Source organism: Protopterus annectens, chromosome 2.part0, assembly GCF_019279795.1.
Source record: "Protopterus annectens isolate FY-2018-M chromosome 2.part0, PAN1.0, whole genome shotgun sequence".
In the NCBI taxonomy this organism is placed as follows: Eukaryota; Metazoa; Chordata; order Ceratodontiformes; family Protopteridae; genus Protopterus; species Protopterus annectens.
Genome location: NC_056728.1, coordinates 4,484,872 through 4,502,463, shown reverse-complemented (window position 1 = coordinate 4,502,463; position 17,592 = coordinate 4,484,872). Strand labels below are relative to the sequence as shown.

At 39.4% G+C, this 17,592-nt stretch overlaps 1 protein-coding gene across 2 annotated transcripts in view; it reads left to right on the top strand.

The window, feature by feature from the left end:
• Positions 1 to 17,592, top strand: part of PCNX3 (pecanex 3) — a 2,517,385-nt gene that overhangs the window by 906,509 nt on the left and 1,593,284 nt on the right. The gene's annotated exons all lie outside the window — the stretch shown is intronic.

Genomic DNA, 17,592 nt, shown 5'->3' with positions numbered 1-17,592 from the left:
GGCAAGGGTCAAGTGGTATAAGTTGATCCTTCCAATAGAAAAAGATGGTTTAGGATTACTTGATTTGAAGGGGTGTTTTAGAGGTACACAGTTAAGGCTCATATACATAACCTAGCAGAAAGTTACAATTCAAATTGGAAAGGGATGATGATGAATCAGGGAGAAGTTGAAGAAGTAAGAAGAGAGCAGGTTTTTGAATGCAGATCATCTATGAGAATAACAGCCATACAGAGTGTTGCATTTGTAAAGTGTCTTTTCTGCTGTTAAGGATAAATGCAATTAAGGGTACAGAAAATAGGCGAGAGAGAGCTGGAATTTATTGGAAAAAACTGGCAAGTTAACCAAGGTGTTTGGAGCAAATAAGTAGAGAAAGGTAATAGAATGGGAGGAGGCCAAGAAGATATTTGGACTCTAGACTAGAGACTGCCATCTTTTTGGGGACTGATAGAGTATAGGCAAAGAGAAAGGGATAGGGGGATTCTAAATGAAAGACCTACTCTGGTACAGTTTTCAGTTGAATCTTGAACAGAAGCTGCTGGTAAAAAGGGAAAATTAGTAGGGCAAATAAAGTATTGCAGGGCAACTCTAGAAATCAGAAGAGGTTAGAAAAGATGGATACAAGAGGTTGGCTAAAAATTTCACAAGGAAACAATGGGAGGTCATATGTGTGGCTTCCAAATATGTAGCATAGTCTAGAAGATTTAGGATTTTTGCTTGGAAGTGTTTGCTTAGATATGTTTATACCGCAAGCAGACTCCAAAGAATTTTTCCTCGGGTAGATGGCAGATGCTGTGGAGTGTGACAGGGAAGAAAGAGGTAATTGGGAACCTGTGTTTTGGATGGCTAGAGAGCTGTCAGACTTGAAACATTCCCTATGGAGCATTCTGTCAGAAATATTGGGTGAACAAATGGGTGTAGCTAAGGAAATGATTTTCTGAGCTGGGATACAGGATCTGAATTGGCAAGACATAGTAAGGTCTTGTCAGGATTAATTCTGGTGGCTCCCAAAAAAAAGCAATTATTAGAATATGGAAATCAGAGTCTAAACTAAGTGTACTTGAAGTAGTGAATATTGTGGCAGAGATAAAAGAACTGGATGTGGGGTCTTTAGAAAAGGGCAGGAGGGAATTGCATAGAAAAAAATGGAAGCTGTTGGAACAATACATTCAGTTTAATATTTTGGTGGAGGAGTGAGGTGTAATTGAGCAATTTATGTAATGTTGCAGTGATAACTGTATAAAAACATATGTGATGTATAATGTTTGTAACTGTGAACTTGTAATCATGTTTTCTTTTCTTTTATATAAATGTATGTTTGATTGTGTATTAAGGGATAATTCAATAAAGGTGTTAGGAAAAAACTGATCTACATTATCGATCTAGCATAAGACAGCTTCTCTAACTAACGTGCATAGTTTAAATGGAAACCTTTCTTTACTCTGAATATTGTCACATTAATAGCCATATTGATATTAATTACTGCAAATTAAGCTTCACTTTACCCATCAGATAAGACCTACCATTTTAATCTGGTGAATCTTCCTTGATATGTCACCCTATGGCTGAGTTACAGTTTATTCAATTCTTTCAATAGTATCACTAAATCTTGTAACATAGAGAGGTAACCTATTTCTACCTTATTGTTACGCACTTCTTAGCCAAAAGCATTATCACACCAACAGCCAGTTGATCTGTCCTAGTAAAATTTTGCTTCCCAATGACCCCAAAATAAAAAGCTGTGGAGAAAGAATCACTGTCTTCTCCCAAAGTCCTTCCAAGTTAAACTCATATAGTGCAGAACACTCGCAATATATATGGAGCCAGTCACCAGCAGCTTAATCTCTACACCTCCAACATGTTCTTTTTCTCTCCTATAATGTTAACTTCTCTTTTCCACATTATGCAATACTTTTCAGTCTTGTTGTATATTTTAAAGGTTTTATGTAGCATTGTAATTTTCTCCTTTTGCAAGACCCTCATGTTTCTGTTTAATAATGTCTATTTTATTAATTCCTGGCAACTCTTTCCAGACCCATCTGACATATATTTAGGGTTTGTACCTTCCTTTTCAGGATTTCATCCATGTTCATTAATTTCTAATTTTTAGGCAAACTCATCCCATGTGATATTACCTCCTAATATTAATTGACTCTAGTGTTTCAGTTTTGGGTTACCTTCTAATACTACCCTGTCCTGACAGAGAAAAGCAAGTCCTGGATAGTTTTCTATAGGAATCAACTCTGCTTTCCAGCTGGCCAAACTCTCATCATTTAGAAATCATCAAATGGCCTGCGGGACCTCACCTACTATTTTGGACCGAGTTATATTCAAATTTGATACAGACCTTAGCAGGCATTCATAAAAGCACTTGTTATCCCCAACCCCCATTATGTGTATTTGTGATCAAAACGAGAAAGAGTTTCCAGTGTATATCTTTCGAATATGGGTTAAAGTCATGAAAGCCCAGCGCGCTCATATGTATACTAAGAGTACAAAATTTAGCAGCTGTTCTATATGTACTGCCTGCCCAAATAAACTTGAAGCTGTGATTTCAGTTTTTTTTTTATTTTACTTTTAAAAATAATGGGGAGACCTTGTTCCTGATAGTGCACTAATGGGAGAATATACCAGTTGATTACTTGAACCTTCTGAGTCATATCTAAACATAATGTTTGCCAGTGTTTCAGTTCCTCCTTTATCTTTTGAGATAACTGCAAATTATTAGCCTCTATTGAGTTAGATAGCATCCTCCCCAAATTTTTTATTGGCCCGTCCCTGTCAAAGAAAACAAATTTCCTCCTTGAGGTCCCTGAAGAAGAAGAATGGATTTTAATAGTCTTGTGTATGTTAATTTTGTAAGCTAAAAGCTCTCCAGATTCCTCAGTGATATTGAAAAGTTGGGACAAAATCTTCTTTGAGTTAGTAAGATATATAATCATGTAATCAGTGTACAGAGAGGCACTTCATTTTTCTTCCCCCTTCCTGAGTCCTTTGATAGAAGAGAGACTCCATTTCTATGCTAGGGGTTTAAGATACAAGGCAAAGAGTAATGGGAATAGTGAGCTCCTATTGACCATCTTAACAAAGGGAAGAGATAGAGAACCTGTTAAGAAGTTTAATCCTCACTGAAGATCCTTCATATAATCTTCTCAGTGTTGAGATGGTGGCAGAAATTCTATGTTCTCCATCAATGCGAATAGAAATCCCCAGCCAACCTTGCCAAATGTTTTCTCTGAATCCATACTGGCTAGTGGACGTCTTCTACATCTTATCAGCACACTCTGTTACTAGATATGTTTCAGTTAAGTTATCAAAGGTGGTTTGTCCTGAAACAACTCCTGTTTGATCCCGGTTTATCAATGCAGTCTATTAAATCACTAACCTGAATGCCATAATGGTATTAGTCTATATAAAACTACTTGAGAGTGATCCTTCCCTGATTTTAGAATGAATGAGATAGCTGCTTTACTCCATGTGGAAGTGTGCGTGTGTGTGTGTTGGGGCGTGTCTTCAGGTCTTCACCTTTTATAATGTTGTTCAACAATTTAGTAGAAGATGCAGCAAATTTGCTAGATGCCTCTCTGTCTTCTGGTCATGTGGTTTCTCCTAGTTTAGACGCTTACCTTTCTGATGGGATTTTCTGTATACTTTGTTTTTCCTTGTATGGTCTCTCCAACATTGCAGAAACTACTTAAGATATGACCCAACCAATACCCAGTAGAGCAAGGCATTACAAGTTTATTTCTTGAGTCCCCCCCCCCCCAGTTAAACCACAGACTCCGAAGTTATCTATTTAATTATTCCTCACAGCTGGGTCTTGGATCTGATGTCGAATCTGATCCAGCACAACACAAGACATAGATTCAAGGCTCAAGCTCCTCCCTCTCCCGTATTCCCCTTTTGCAGTCTAACCCTCAGATCTTGTTTGCCTTGTTTACGCACAGGTGTGCTTCCTGGCTCACGGCTGCTTTCCTTGTTTTTGGAAGTTCTTCTCAGATAAGCGGTTTCTTTGTCAGGCTTAAATAGTTCTCTTCCACTGTCCTCCCCTTCCTTTTTCTCGCTTGTCTCTGGTGTTAGGGCTTTGTTATAATCCCCATTTTTCCTTACTTGGTGCTTAGTGTCTTTTTTGGTCCTGATACAAGAGACCGGGTTAGTTTTATTTTTTAAAGTGGTTGCACAGATTCTATTTTGTGTGGTAGTTAGCTAGTCTTGGAAAGAGTTTATTTGGTGCTATTGTCTGGATTTTTTGAGTTTTGTAGTGGGTGTGTGTGTGTGTCTTTTGACAGTTAGGTATGTCTGAGAAAGACAAACCTATTAAATTTGAAAGGTGCTCTTCTTGTGGCCGTATGATGCCAAATTCTGACGCCCAGAAGAAGTGTGTTTATTGTTTGGATGCCGACCACCTCGAGGCTGAGTGCTCGCTCTGTGCAGCATTCAACCCATGAGTGCTGGTGGAGTGCCATAATAAGTTGCTTTTGAAGGGCATGGCTCAAAGGGGTTCTTTTTTCTCTTAGTCCCCATCTTCAGGCCCTAAGGATTTCAAAAGGAAAGCACCATCTGTTTTTTCTGGGAGTTTCTTCTTTGACTCAGAAATGACCTAGGCTTTCTGATCAGAGATCTCCCGATCCAAAACTACCTTTGGCCACCTCGGATTTGGTATCTCTTGATCTGTTGGTAGGTTCAGAGGTGTCTTTGGAGGAGAGGCCTTCGGATCTGACTACAGTTAGGCCTGCCTTGGATCCATCTGATCCTTGGGATCCGAAGGGGGCAGTCCAGCAGGTGTCTGATTCGGCATGTTCATCAGATCTGATATTTTTTAATGGTTCTCCTTCAGGATCCACCAGGGTTCCGAAGCACATGGGTCCTAGGCATCAGAGGTGATCTTTGGATCAGGGTCATCGGTCTGCTTTGGGGGTCCAAGCTTACTTCCCTGACTAAATCAGACCCATTCTTCTTCTTCCTCCAGATATTCCAGGAACCTTTTGCCCATGGATATGGACAGGATGATGAGGAGCTTTCTCAGGGCCCAGATAAAGATAGATCTGTTGGCATTTCCAGCCCACTTGGGCTTAAGATCCCTGGTCCCAAGGTTGCCTTCTCCTCTTCTGACTGTCCCTGTTTTGGAACTTTAGGACCTCGTTCACCCGAGGGAGGAGTTGAAGGATCTGTGAATGCATGCTTTTCTGACCCTGTCAAGGTTCCCTGACCAGCTTGATTCTGTTGACATTGGATCAGAGCAGGTCTCTGCTCTGAGAATTCAACGCTGGGTCTCTGGGAAGGGGATCAGGTCTGGGCTTATCAAATCTGTCCCTTTCCTTGAGGGCCTCTGCCCTGGGCAGCCCGGGACCAGTACTGTCCTGCCAGAGTCCTTCGATCCACTCCAGTTTGCATACCAGGCAAATACATCGATACAGCACTAAAACACCTAGAAGGAAGGAACAACTGAACTGTGTAAGGCTGCTGTACATTGACTTCAGTTTTCCATTCAGCACTGTGATACTGATGCAACTGATGGATAAGCTTGTGAAACTTGGGATAAACAAGTGCCCATGTAACTGGACTCTTGACTTTCTGATTGGTAGACCCCAATGGACATGTTGGAAACAACACCTCTCAATGCATAGTCCTGAGTAGTGGTGTTTACCAAGGTTGTGTGCTCAGCCCCTTGTTCTTCACCATCCTCACCCATGACTGTACTACAAAACATAACTCAAACTATATTCTAAAATTCAGTGATGATACCACAGTCATGCATCTCATTAGTGGTGGGGATGAACATAACTACAGGGATGAGGCGAACTGGTGTGACAGGAACAATCTGGACCTGAATGTTAATAAGACCAGTGATTATGGACTTCAGGAGAAAGGAAACAGTTTATCAACCACTCATTATCAAAGGGGAGGTAGTGGAGAAAGTCAAAACAACTAAGTTCCTGGGCCTTCACATCTCAGATGACCTCTCCTGGACTGTTAATACCAACCGTATAGTCAAGAAGGATCAACAGAGGCTTAACCTCCTGAGGAAGTTCAAAAAGGCCAGGGTCCCACCATTTGCTCTTACCACTTTTAAAGGGGAACTGTTGAGTATCCCCGCTAGCAACTTCCTAGCATGGTTCGGCATTTGCACAGTTGCTGAGAAGAAGAAATTACAGAGGGTGGTGAGGCTGGCTGAGAAAATCTTGGGCACAAACCTCCCTTCTATTCAGGAGCTTTTCTTTACAAGAGCAAGAAAGCAAACATAGAGAATACTAGCTGATTCGACTCATCTGGCCCACAACTGGTTCTCACAAGTTGCGTCTGGAGTGAGGTACCGCAGCTTCTGCTGTAGGACTACAAGATTTAGGAACAGTTTGTATCCTACAGCTGTGAAACTTATTAACTCGGACACCAACCATAATACGTGATACATTGAAGCCTCCTTTTTTATTTTTTTTTTCATTTAATCCTGCTGCTCTGAACAGTTACCGCCAGTATTACTATTATGCAGTGTGATGGCTATACTGAGTACGTCTAAGGTTAACAAGTGCAGTACGGTAACTAAACAGCTGCTACTCACTAGTCTCTATTAATTCTCCATCTTAATGGTGAAAGGATTTGGTGATGAGTATTTATTATTTATCACTGGATAATGGATATTGAGTGTGTGTATGTAATGTAAACTACCTCTTGCATGTCATATGTGTTATTTTCTTTCTTGTGGTATTGTCTGATACCTCTGTATCCATGCTATCTGCACTGGATTTCTCTCATGAGCTAACACTTGTAATTTCGTTTAGGCTGCACTTGTGTTGTCCTAAATGACAATAAAGTTTTATTGAATCTTGTCCAGAGAGGTAGGACCCGGGCTAGCTCTGCTCCTTCGTCCCAGGTAATTTCAGCTCCCCGAAACAGGGAGGGAATTTCCTCAATCCGTTGGCCTTTTAGGTGGTAGAGCAGACTTTCTGCGGGTCTGGAGCAGCATTTTCCCCTCTACCTAGTACGTCCCAGCCTATCAATATTCTGAGCCCTGACCCCACTCATCCTGTCCAGGAACCTTCCTCCCAAGGTAGTCTTCAGGCGGCATGTATCCCACAGGGGCTCCCCTCTCTTCCAAGTCCTCTCCTGAGCCCCACACAGAGGAGGTGCCAAGGAAGAGAAAGTAAAAGAGAAGGCACTTGGACTCTGCCATGGAGTCCCTCACGGAGGATGCAGAGTTTGATGAGGGGGATGGGTCCCACAGCTCTTTACCTGGCGACATCTCCTTTGGAGACATCTTGGAACTGTTGAAACACAAAAGCTCATGGTCTTCCCAACCCCCATCTTTGGAGGAATCTGTGTTCCTGAAGGCTTTTGGGACTTCTTTGGTGTCCCCCCTTTGGACAAGCTCATCAACCTTATTTCGTGCAGGGCATGGAAGGTACCTGACACAGTGAAACTGGTGCCCAAGAAGGCTGACAAGTTTTTGAGTCCCCCCTCCGATAGGATGCATTGGAGCAAAGGTGTTTCCATTGATGCTATTGTGGTTGCTGTAGCCACCAAAAAGAAGCAGAGCACAGCTCCACTGTCCATCCTCTGAACAGGGAGTCTTGGATGATAGACACAGGAAGCACGTCTATGCCTCAGCCACATTTGGCTTGCGAGCTCTTAATTATTTGGTGCACTTTCCCTGCCTCCAAAGAGACCTGGTTGCTGAACTAACCAAATCTCTTTGAGTTGTTGTCTGTGGAAGACCTCAAATAGGTCTCGCCCCAGCTCACCACTCTATCTTCTCTTGCCAACTCCACGATAAGATTAATCTTTGATGTTGCTTGAGGGTACCTCTTGAGCAGCCAGTGCAGGCATTGCCTTGAGGCGTCATGTGTGGATGTGGTTGTGCGGGTTTGCAGAACCCTTCAAAGCATCTTTCATGAATGGCTCCTTTGATAGCTCTTTTCTGTTTGGACCAGCAGTCAAGAAGACTTTGATCTGCAGTGAGCAGGAAGGGAAGACACTATCGTCGGCAGGCACCAAATTCTCTACCCCCCGAGGTCTTTTTCCAAGAACCAGTGGGGAGGCAAAGAAGCTTTTGTTCCAAAAGTTGCAGAGTTCCTTCCAGGATGCTCCTGAGGATTTCTCTTCCAGAGGCAGGGGAAGTGGATTTAATGATAGATGCCTAGAGGCAGAGGGGTTCCACAGAACCAGGGCTTCAGAGAACCTTTCTTCAAGAAGCCTTTTCAGTGCCTTGGAGGCATTGCCCAACTGTCTTGCCTTGAAGGAAGTTGGGGGCAGTTCTCGTTGCACCCAGATGCCTGGACAGCCATAACGAATGATTGATGGGTGTTCAATGTCATATCCAGGTGTTATTACATTTCCCTTTTCCCAACCACCTCCAAGTCCCAAGAGAGTTCTCACTGATGCACCACCCAGAGAGAACTGGCCCAAAGGGAAGTTCTAAAACTTCTAGAAAAAAAAGAGCCTTCCATGTGGTTCCAGCAGGAAAAAATGGGTACGGAACTCATTCTTGCTTTTTTTTTTGGTGCCAAAAAAGACCAGAGACCTGTGTTAAATTTTAGACCTCAGCAAGCTGAATCTGTTTGTCAAGAAGTCAAAGTTCTGGATGGTTACTATTCAGTCCATCTTGCTGCTTTTGCACAAGGACAAGTGGATGTGCTCCATAGACCTCCAGGATGCCTACTATCACATCAAGATAGGCACTCCAGGAGGCATCTGTGCTTCTGGCTGAGAGACATTCAATTTCAATTCCGAGCTCTGCCCTTTGGACTCACCACAGCCCCCTGGGTGTTTATTGAATGCTTGCCAGTGGTCACAGCTCACTTAAGACTGCAGGGATTCCAGGTCTTTCGGCTCCTCACGACTCCCACATGCCATCGACTGACATTAACAACGCAGTACCTTTTGGAGACCTTCAACAGGTTCGGCATTGCTGTCAATGTGCCCAAGTCAAAACTGACTCCTGTGCAAAGGCTGGAATTTATAGGAACTCAGCTCAACACAGTGACATAAATTGCAGCTTTGCCCCCTTGGAGAGTGGATTTGCTCAGACAGCAGGCCAAGGTGATTCTAGAGATCCTGTTGCTGCAGGCACATCTTGTTCTCAAGGTTCTGGGGTCCTTGTCTGCAGCTATCCATTTTGTACTGCTGGCAAGATATTACATGCGAGTACTGCAGTGGACGCTAGCAGTCCAGTGGTCCATTCTCTATCATAAGTCACCAAACCTGGCCAGCACTCAAAACTTGAGGTTCAAAGTAAATCACAATTATTTATTAAACAACAAATGCATCTCATAACTAAATGAGAGCAGTATAACAGACCGGTTTCGGCATACTAGTCTTCATCAGTGTTAATCAAATCACACTGCTCATTATATACTAATGCATACATTAACAAACGGGCTGTCATTGGATAATTATAATTATCCATTAAAATCTAATAAGGACCACGCAGCACCCAGTCTCATTATTTTATTTCCTTTCCAAAGTACTATGTCATCCTGCTTCCATATTCCTATCTACTTGATTTGTATTAGTCATAATAATCTTGATATACACTCTATGTAAAAGCATCTACGAGCACTGCACCTATGAAAAAAAATACAGGCAGTTAAAAGAACAAGAAAAATAAATGATCAGCAAGCAAGGCATCTCCAGTTGGGTCAGTACAGTTTATTTCTCGTGTATCTGACTGACTGACTGACAAAGTTTACTAGTGAATACAGCACTTTATATATGATTTTGACAGATGTAGTCCTACCTCTTTAGACATACATTGTGTCCTAACTTAGTCATGCATTTTATTTTAAGATCACTACTACAACAGTTTTCCTTTTTTGTAATAAGTAGAGAGTGTGCATTTCTTGCTTCAGCTTGCTTTGTCATCAAATGATCATACTACTTAATTGTCTAACATTTCTAATGAGAAATACTGTTTATTATTGTTACAGCTGCAGTTAATATTTACATTATTACTGTTAAATGATTCAGAATTAATGAAAATTTGCAACTTGCAAAGTAATACAAAAGCTTAATAAAGCTTTCCTATGAAAAATCTGCAGCATGTATGTGTAATGCACAACCTTCTCTCCCGTCATTCATTCTATAGACAACGTATGAAATAGAATAATATACATTTTCTTATTCTTTGATGTTTATAGCATATATGTACATTTTACAGAGCTTGTATTTTACATTCTGTTTTTTCTTTACAGATATGGTTTAGAAATGTTTTGATATAAATAGAAAAATACTGATTAATGCATGTTTTTTACAACTTTATTTTATGTTCGTTTACCAGGAGAGTCCGACTGGGCATAAAACCCTTTTCAGCAGAGGCCTGGGAAGAAAAGCTCCATCAGAGTGTGTCAGTGTGTGACCCTTGTTTCAGGCTGCTGTGACCTTTCCAGGCTATTTCTATCCTACTACCAGGCTGAGCTGACTATTCTAAAAACCACTGCAATGTCTTATAGCTGGTTTACATCTGTTATCTGACATCTGATTATTAGAGGAATTATTTTCAACATAAATATTTATTTATATTAATAATTATCTCTTGATAAAGAGAGGAATTATTTATCAGCGCTGTCTTATCTTGGCTGATGCTCTTTTAGCCAGGCATTGTATTTCCATGCAGCTTTGTATTCATGCTTTGTCACCTGCATTCACATAAGAGTGTTCACACATGCTGCTCAGGGAAGATTTCCGTAAGCTGGTGTCTCAACATGGCTTGAGATCCCAATACTATAACACTATACATACTGTGAAAAAACAAATAGTCGGGGGTGATTATACATGCTCATTAAGACCAGGTAAAAATAAACCATCTAGTCTAATTATCTATTTTTTATCCAAAATATTGTGCCATCCTACTTTATTATTCCTATCTCCTGAATTTTATCTATCAAGTCAAACATAAATTGTGTAAGATGTCTGATAGTATGTTTATATAAAGCACTGGATATATGTTTATTCCTAATATCACTAAGATGTTCTGTTATACATATTCTAAGTGGACGTAAAGTTTGTCCCACATAAAAAGCAGAACATGTACACATAGCTAAATATATAATCCAATTAGTACTACAGTTGCCAAATACATTAATATCATAAACCTTAGAACTATTGATTCTTTTCAAAACCCATTTACACAATGAACAGTGACCTCACAAGTACCTCCACCAATCATAGTTTGATGTGAGGTAATGTAACTAGATTTCGTCTTGCAATGATTAAGTAAACCCCCAATGTGTTTTGCCTTTTCTAAATGAAAAGACATCTAAATGTCAGTATATTACACAGTTTGTCATCTGATAATAAAATATTCTAGTGTTTCTGTATTAAGCCCATAAACAGGGATGTGTTATGACCATAACTAGTAATCATTCTGATAACACTCTTACCCCTAAAGTCTGGTATTGTAATAATTGAGAGTGGTCCTGATTTTGTACAAAATAACTAATTTGGATTATATGATTTCATATTATAGCCCCAATGACAAAATCTGGTAACCATGTCTCTCTGCTGTTGTACAAAAACTTGATCAGATGAACAAATCCTGTGAATACGTAAAAACTGTTATTTTAAGAATATTACATGTAATGTGTCTAGGATGACAGCTATAGGCATGTAACATAGTATTAAATTGGGGGTATTTACTACAAACATCACCATCCAGAGTTCCATCCCATCAGTTCTAGTAATGTCGACATCCAAGAAAGAAGTCTGGTTAACATTGTATTTAATGGTAGATTGAATGCCCAATTTGTTCTCATTCAAATAGTGAACACATTAATTCAGGTAATCCAAATCTGACCTCCATACCATCCAACAATCATCTAAGTACCTTCATATGTCTATTTCATCAAGAAACAAATTACAACTAATGTCATATATAAGGTAGCTCATGAAAAGGTCAGCATAAATAGGGGTAAAAGATAACCCCATAGCTGTGCCCTTCAACTGTAGATAACACTCACCATTAAAGTAAAAACAGTTTTATTAAGAACATGTTCTGTTAGACATAACAAGAAGACATTAAACCCTGGACATTATAATGGAATACATTGAAGCCAATAATCTAGTGCCATCAGGCAGGTCCAGTATGGTTTATTTGTGTATAATGCTGACACAGCCAAAGTACACTTATGCCAACCAGATTCTAATTGCATGTCTCCAGTAGTATTCAGAATTTCAGTAGTTTCCTGAATCCTGACTCTAACCCATGTAGTAGTGGTGTAAGATGTTTGGTGTGATGAGCTGACAGTGACTCAGGGACATTCCCTGAAACAGTGGGTCTACCTGGAGTTAATATCTTTATGTATATTAGGCAATAGGTACAGATGTTGTGGTAAAAGGTCTATAACAGTTAAATGGTAGGCTACATCCTTACTGATAATGCCCTCCCCTCCTCTACAGTTGATATATTTATCTATATCAGCTTAAAATTTATGGGTGGGGGTCAGTCAACATTTTAGAATAAAAACTGCAGTCAGATAATTTTTTCTTGGCTTCAGCTAAATACATAGACCAATCCATCACAACTGTCACGCGTCCCTTATTAGCCAGAATTATAACTATATTTTTGTTGTTTTTAGCATTCTCCAAGGCCTCAAGTTCTTGTTTTGATAAATGATTATTTAGAATACTAGTGCCAGATTGAAAAGTATAGCTCTTTGAGAACACATTGTTGGAATATAGCAACATGCTTGTTCACAGGTGGCATGAATTTAGATTCACAAAATCTAAAGTCTGTCTGAACATATTATCATTTGTATTGTTATTGACCCCAAAGTATAATTTAAGGTTCAGCAGTCTGCAGAGGGCAATCACATCATTGGCAAATACATCTTTAGACACAAGATATCTAGGTACAAATTTCAATCCTTTATTCAGTAGTTTGTCGACATCGGATCGATACAAAGAGGAGATATTGTGAACATTACATCCATACTCTACTGAGGTACTAATGGTTGTAACAGTGATTTGTGTTTTCTACCAGCCCTCCTTCTTGTCATATAGGGTTGGTTAAATTCCGTTTTTGGGGGCTGGTGACTCTTGTCCATTTTCATTCTCAGTGTCAGTAATAGTGGAAGAATCTTCCCCAGAAGTTTCACAAACAGTCCTAGTCTTTTTAAGAATGGATTTATTTCTTTTCCTTTCTCTGGTCATTACTAGAAAATGTAACACTTTTCTGTAAACCAAATGATTTACCCTGGTTATAATCTCTAAGGTCGCTATTAAATTTATGAATTTTCATATCTTTTAACTGTTTTTCCTCTTCTATCAAGTCTTTGTTTAGCTTACTAAAACAACTCTTGAAAATTGGTAGTTTTTCGAAAGATCTGACCTCATCACATATTTTAGTAACTTCCACAATGTATTTGGATACACTACATTCATAGAAAGCTAACAATACATTGACAAAATGCATAGAAGCCATATGCTGGACATCAGCCCATTCCTTTAGTAAAGTGTCATCAGCTTGGCCAACAAGAGGTTGAACCTGTGTACGTAATTCCCGTGGAGTTATACCCTTTACTTTATAGGCTTTAAAATTGTTTAAATGGCAACCATTGGAGCATAAACTTTTCATGGACTTAGTAAGCTTGGAGAATGCACTATTGCTTAATGTATCAGGGTTATTATCACTCAGTCCTGCTGTGGTGGTGTCACCCAGTTCCCCCCAAAAAACCTATATATCATCTTTGTTGCAGATAAACCATTTAGTATGGCCATCAAATCCATATTCACGAAATTTCAAAAGATAATTTCAAACACCGAAGTAATCAACACTGATATGTTCGGCATTAGTTATATATGGAATGATGACCCTTTTAACACACAAATGAATATACACAGGATTAAATACATTGCAGGTATTAACTTACAGATGAAAAATAGCCTCATATATCCAAAAACTATTATGACCAATATAAAAAATATACAATATTAAATTTTCTCATATTTGGAAAGATCATGAGAGAAATAAACTTAAGATATGAGCTATTATATTCATGTTATTAAGCCTAATGAAGAGTCACTACAATTTAAAAAATAGTCTATCGTTCTTCCAACATTTCCGAAAATGTACCAGCCATCTCGTTGAATATATAGCTTTGACTTGTAGCAGAGCCACCGCTTAGCAACCACAACTGCTGTGTTAAGTATCAACCGCATTAAATATGGTCCCAAGCCACCCTATTGATCTGAACTTAAAAGCGGCAACAGGGACCATATAGCAATTATTCAAACTGGCAGTTACTGTTAGTACTAAAGTCAAATCTAAAAGACCAAATGTCGACAGCGATGTTGAACAGCATCTGTTGTCTTATTCACTGTAATTGCGAACACCATATAGTTGAAAATGATCAATGTTCCTCACTGGTATACCAAACTGAACAAATACAGGAAAGGAATTATGTTCAACCATTACAGTTATGGTGTACGTACCTTGAAGCTGAGCAGAAAACAAGCACGCATGCAACTAGTGGGGTTGCTGAAGCAAATAATTCTGGATGAAAAACCAAGTAGGCTTGACAATGTTTCCAAAAAGGAAAGTCCCGATGAAATACTGGAAATCACACTTGTCAAAATACTGATGATAAAAATTATAGTCTCTGACAATATCAGTAATCCCAGCAGAAAGCATCCATCCTTATTGCCCACAATATTTCATGACAGTTCGCTAAGGTGTATTATTATTAATATTCTTTGCCCATAAAATACACTGGGACCCATATACTAAGTCCACACCACACCACACTGGTACCATTTATATATTCACCCAATAAGCAGGAATTTGCACCTAATCCTTCAAGAACATTACATGCCAGTATGAGCCTCACAGACAAGAGCCAACAGTGGAAATGAAGCCCACAATCCTCACAGTGGGCAGATGAGATCAAAAATCAGCAAACCCAGCCAACACTCAAAACGTGAGGTTCAAAGGAAATCACAATTATTAAATAACAAATGCATCTCTTAACAAAATGAGAGCAGTATAACAGACCGGTTTCAGCATACTAGCCTTCATCAGTGTTAAAAACAATCCACTCACACTGTTCATTATATACTAATGCATACATTAACAAACAGGCTGTCATTGGGTAATTATAACTATCCATTAGAATCTAATAAGGACCACCCAGTCTAATTATCCTATTTCCCTTACAAAATACTATGCCATCCTGCTTCCATATTCCTATCTAACTGATTTGTATTAATCATAATAAACTTGATATATACTATACATACTGTGAAAAAACAAAGTCAGGGGGTGATTATAAATGCTCATTAAGACCAGGTAAAAATAATTCACTTAGCCTAATTATCCATTTTTTTCTCCTTTTTATCCAAAATAGTGCGTCATCCTTCTTTATTATTCCTGCCTCCCTGAATTTTATCTATCACGACAAACATAAATTGTGCAGTAGGATGTCTGATGGTATGTTCATATAAAGTGACTGGCAGACAACCTGTTCATTAATGTATGCATTGAAATTTATTGAGCAGTGTAATTTGATTGCTTTTAACACTGATGAAGGCTGGTATGCCGAAACCCGTTTGTTATACTGTTCTCATTTTATGAGATGCATTTGTTTAATAAATAATTGGTTTACTTTGAACCTCACGTTTTGAGGGCTGTCTGAGTTTGTTGATTTTTTTATCTCATTTGGCTTTTACACCATGCCACTTGGTCCACTCCTCACACCTTTGTTTCTCATTACAAATTGGATATTGTCTCCAGAAACAAGAGCATCTTTTGGTTCCACGGTACTTGGGCACATCCTTCCATAGGGCCGACCGAGATTCTATTGTAGCTGAGGATTCTGACCCAGTTGTGAAGAATAATGAAATGGATAACATCAGATCAGCAGTTATGTACTTACATAACCTGGCATTTGTGTTATCCTATTTCATTATTCCTCACTTTCCACCCACCTTCACCCACCCATGCTGTGCAGGGGATCTGAGGAAGCTGGAGTCTTGGGCTCCTGGGCAACGGTTCCCTTTTTTAAAGTTTCAGCTATATACTCTCTGGGGTTCCTGTAACAAACTCGATCTGAGGATTAGAGTGCAGAAAGGGATTATGGGGGAGGGAGGAGCTGGAGCCTTAAATTTGTGTACTGCCGGATCGGATCCAACATCAGATCCAAGACCCAGTCGTGAGGAATAATGAAACAGGGTAACATGGATGCCAAGTTATGGTTAAGTACATAACTGCTGTTTCTGTTTCTTTCTACCTCAGCTGCCTCTTACCTCTGGTTGTCTAACCTGATAGGAGCTTGTGTCATCATCATTTTATTCACTCCCTCCCCACCATTGACATGTCGCACCATATTTGTTCTGGCTGAGGTACAGCGCTTTGCATGCATGTATTCTGAACCTGTGTGAGTCTAAGCCAGTGGCCCTGATGTGAGGTTCAGGTAGATTATGTTTTCCTGTAACCCAGTCACTCTTTGTTCTGACCATGATCCCATGTTGTTTGTTGTGCAAGTGACTGTTTTACTCAGGATACATTCATTGACAATTCCTGAGACTGTTAACTGACAAGTAGTTCCCTGGATTTTTCCTGCTGTCACCTTGTTCAGGAATACCATCACAGTTGTTTTTCAGTTCTCAGACTCTTCAGCATTGACCAGTGATCTCTTCCAGATTCCTGTTATTGTAACTGTCAACATATTAGCAAGATTTCTGAGGATTTTATTGGGTGACATATTTGGTAAGTGTGCTTTCTCCCCCTTATGGAAGCCATTTCCTTTTCACTGTGCTACCTTTCTATCACGGTATGTGCTCGCTGCACTTCTTACACAGAATCTTTATAACTTGTAACTTTGTACCAGTATGGTACCATTCACCATTTTTCTTTGGGAAAACCAAAGTGAAGTATTCTTGAAATCTGATTTAATTTCTTTCTTTCCCATATTTACTCAGCCTGGGCAATTATTTCCATCTCTTAGTTATAGTTTAGTTTATATTTTTTAGTACTAAGCTAACTGCCCTTGCAAGCCATTTTAAGCCTAGCCAATTATCCCTTGTGAGACTCAAACCCTGCACCTTGTGCTTGTAAGGCAAACACCTTAGCCATTAAGCCACCCTCCCAACCTTCATTTGGCTGCATAATATAAAGGCATTTATTTCACTTTGACCCTTTTTGCCCACTTCTTTTGAGGCTGGCTTATTAGCTGCTGTCTTCCCCTTTAATGACCTTTCACTTATCTCCTTAAACTGTGCCTCAGTCTTCTTTCCACTTCTTTAGGTCTGTTTGAACTTACCACATCTGAAAATATTGCACTGTACTGAATACTAGAATTAGTGAAGACTGCAGCACATGAAACATTGAGTAATTACAAAACTATCAGGACTGCAAAATATAAACTCAGTGGAAACATTTATTTATTATCTATTTATTTATTTTATTTTATTTTTCATTTGTTGACCGGGATAGTCCGACTGGATACGTGTCCATTTTCAGCGGAGGCCCGGTGAGAAAAGCTCCAAGATAATAATACACATTGAACATTTAGTAAATGCTAGTTTCAAGCAGATTACATTTTGAAGTGTTTTTGCATGGGGCATATCCCTTTGTATTGTTCTCCTGAATTATTGTATTACAACTGC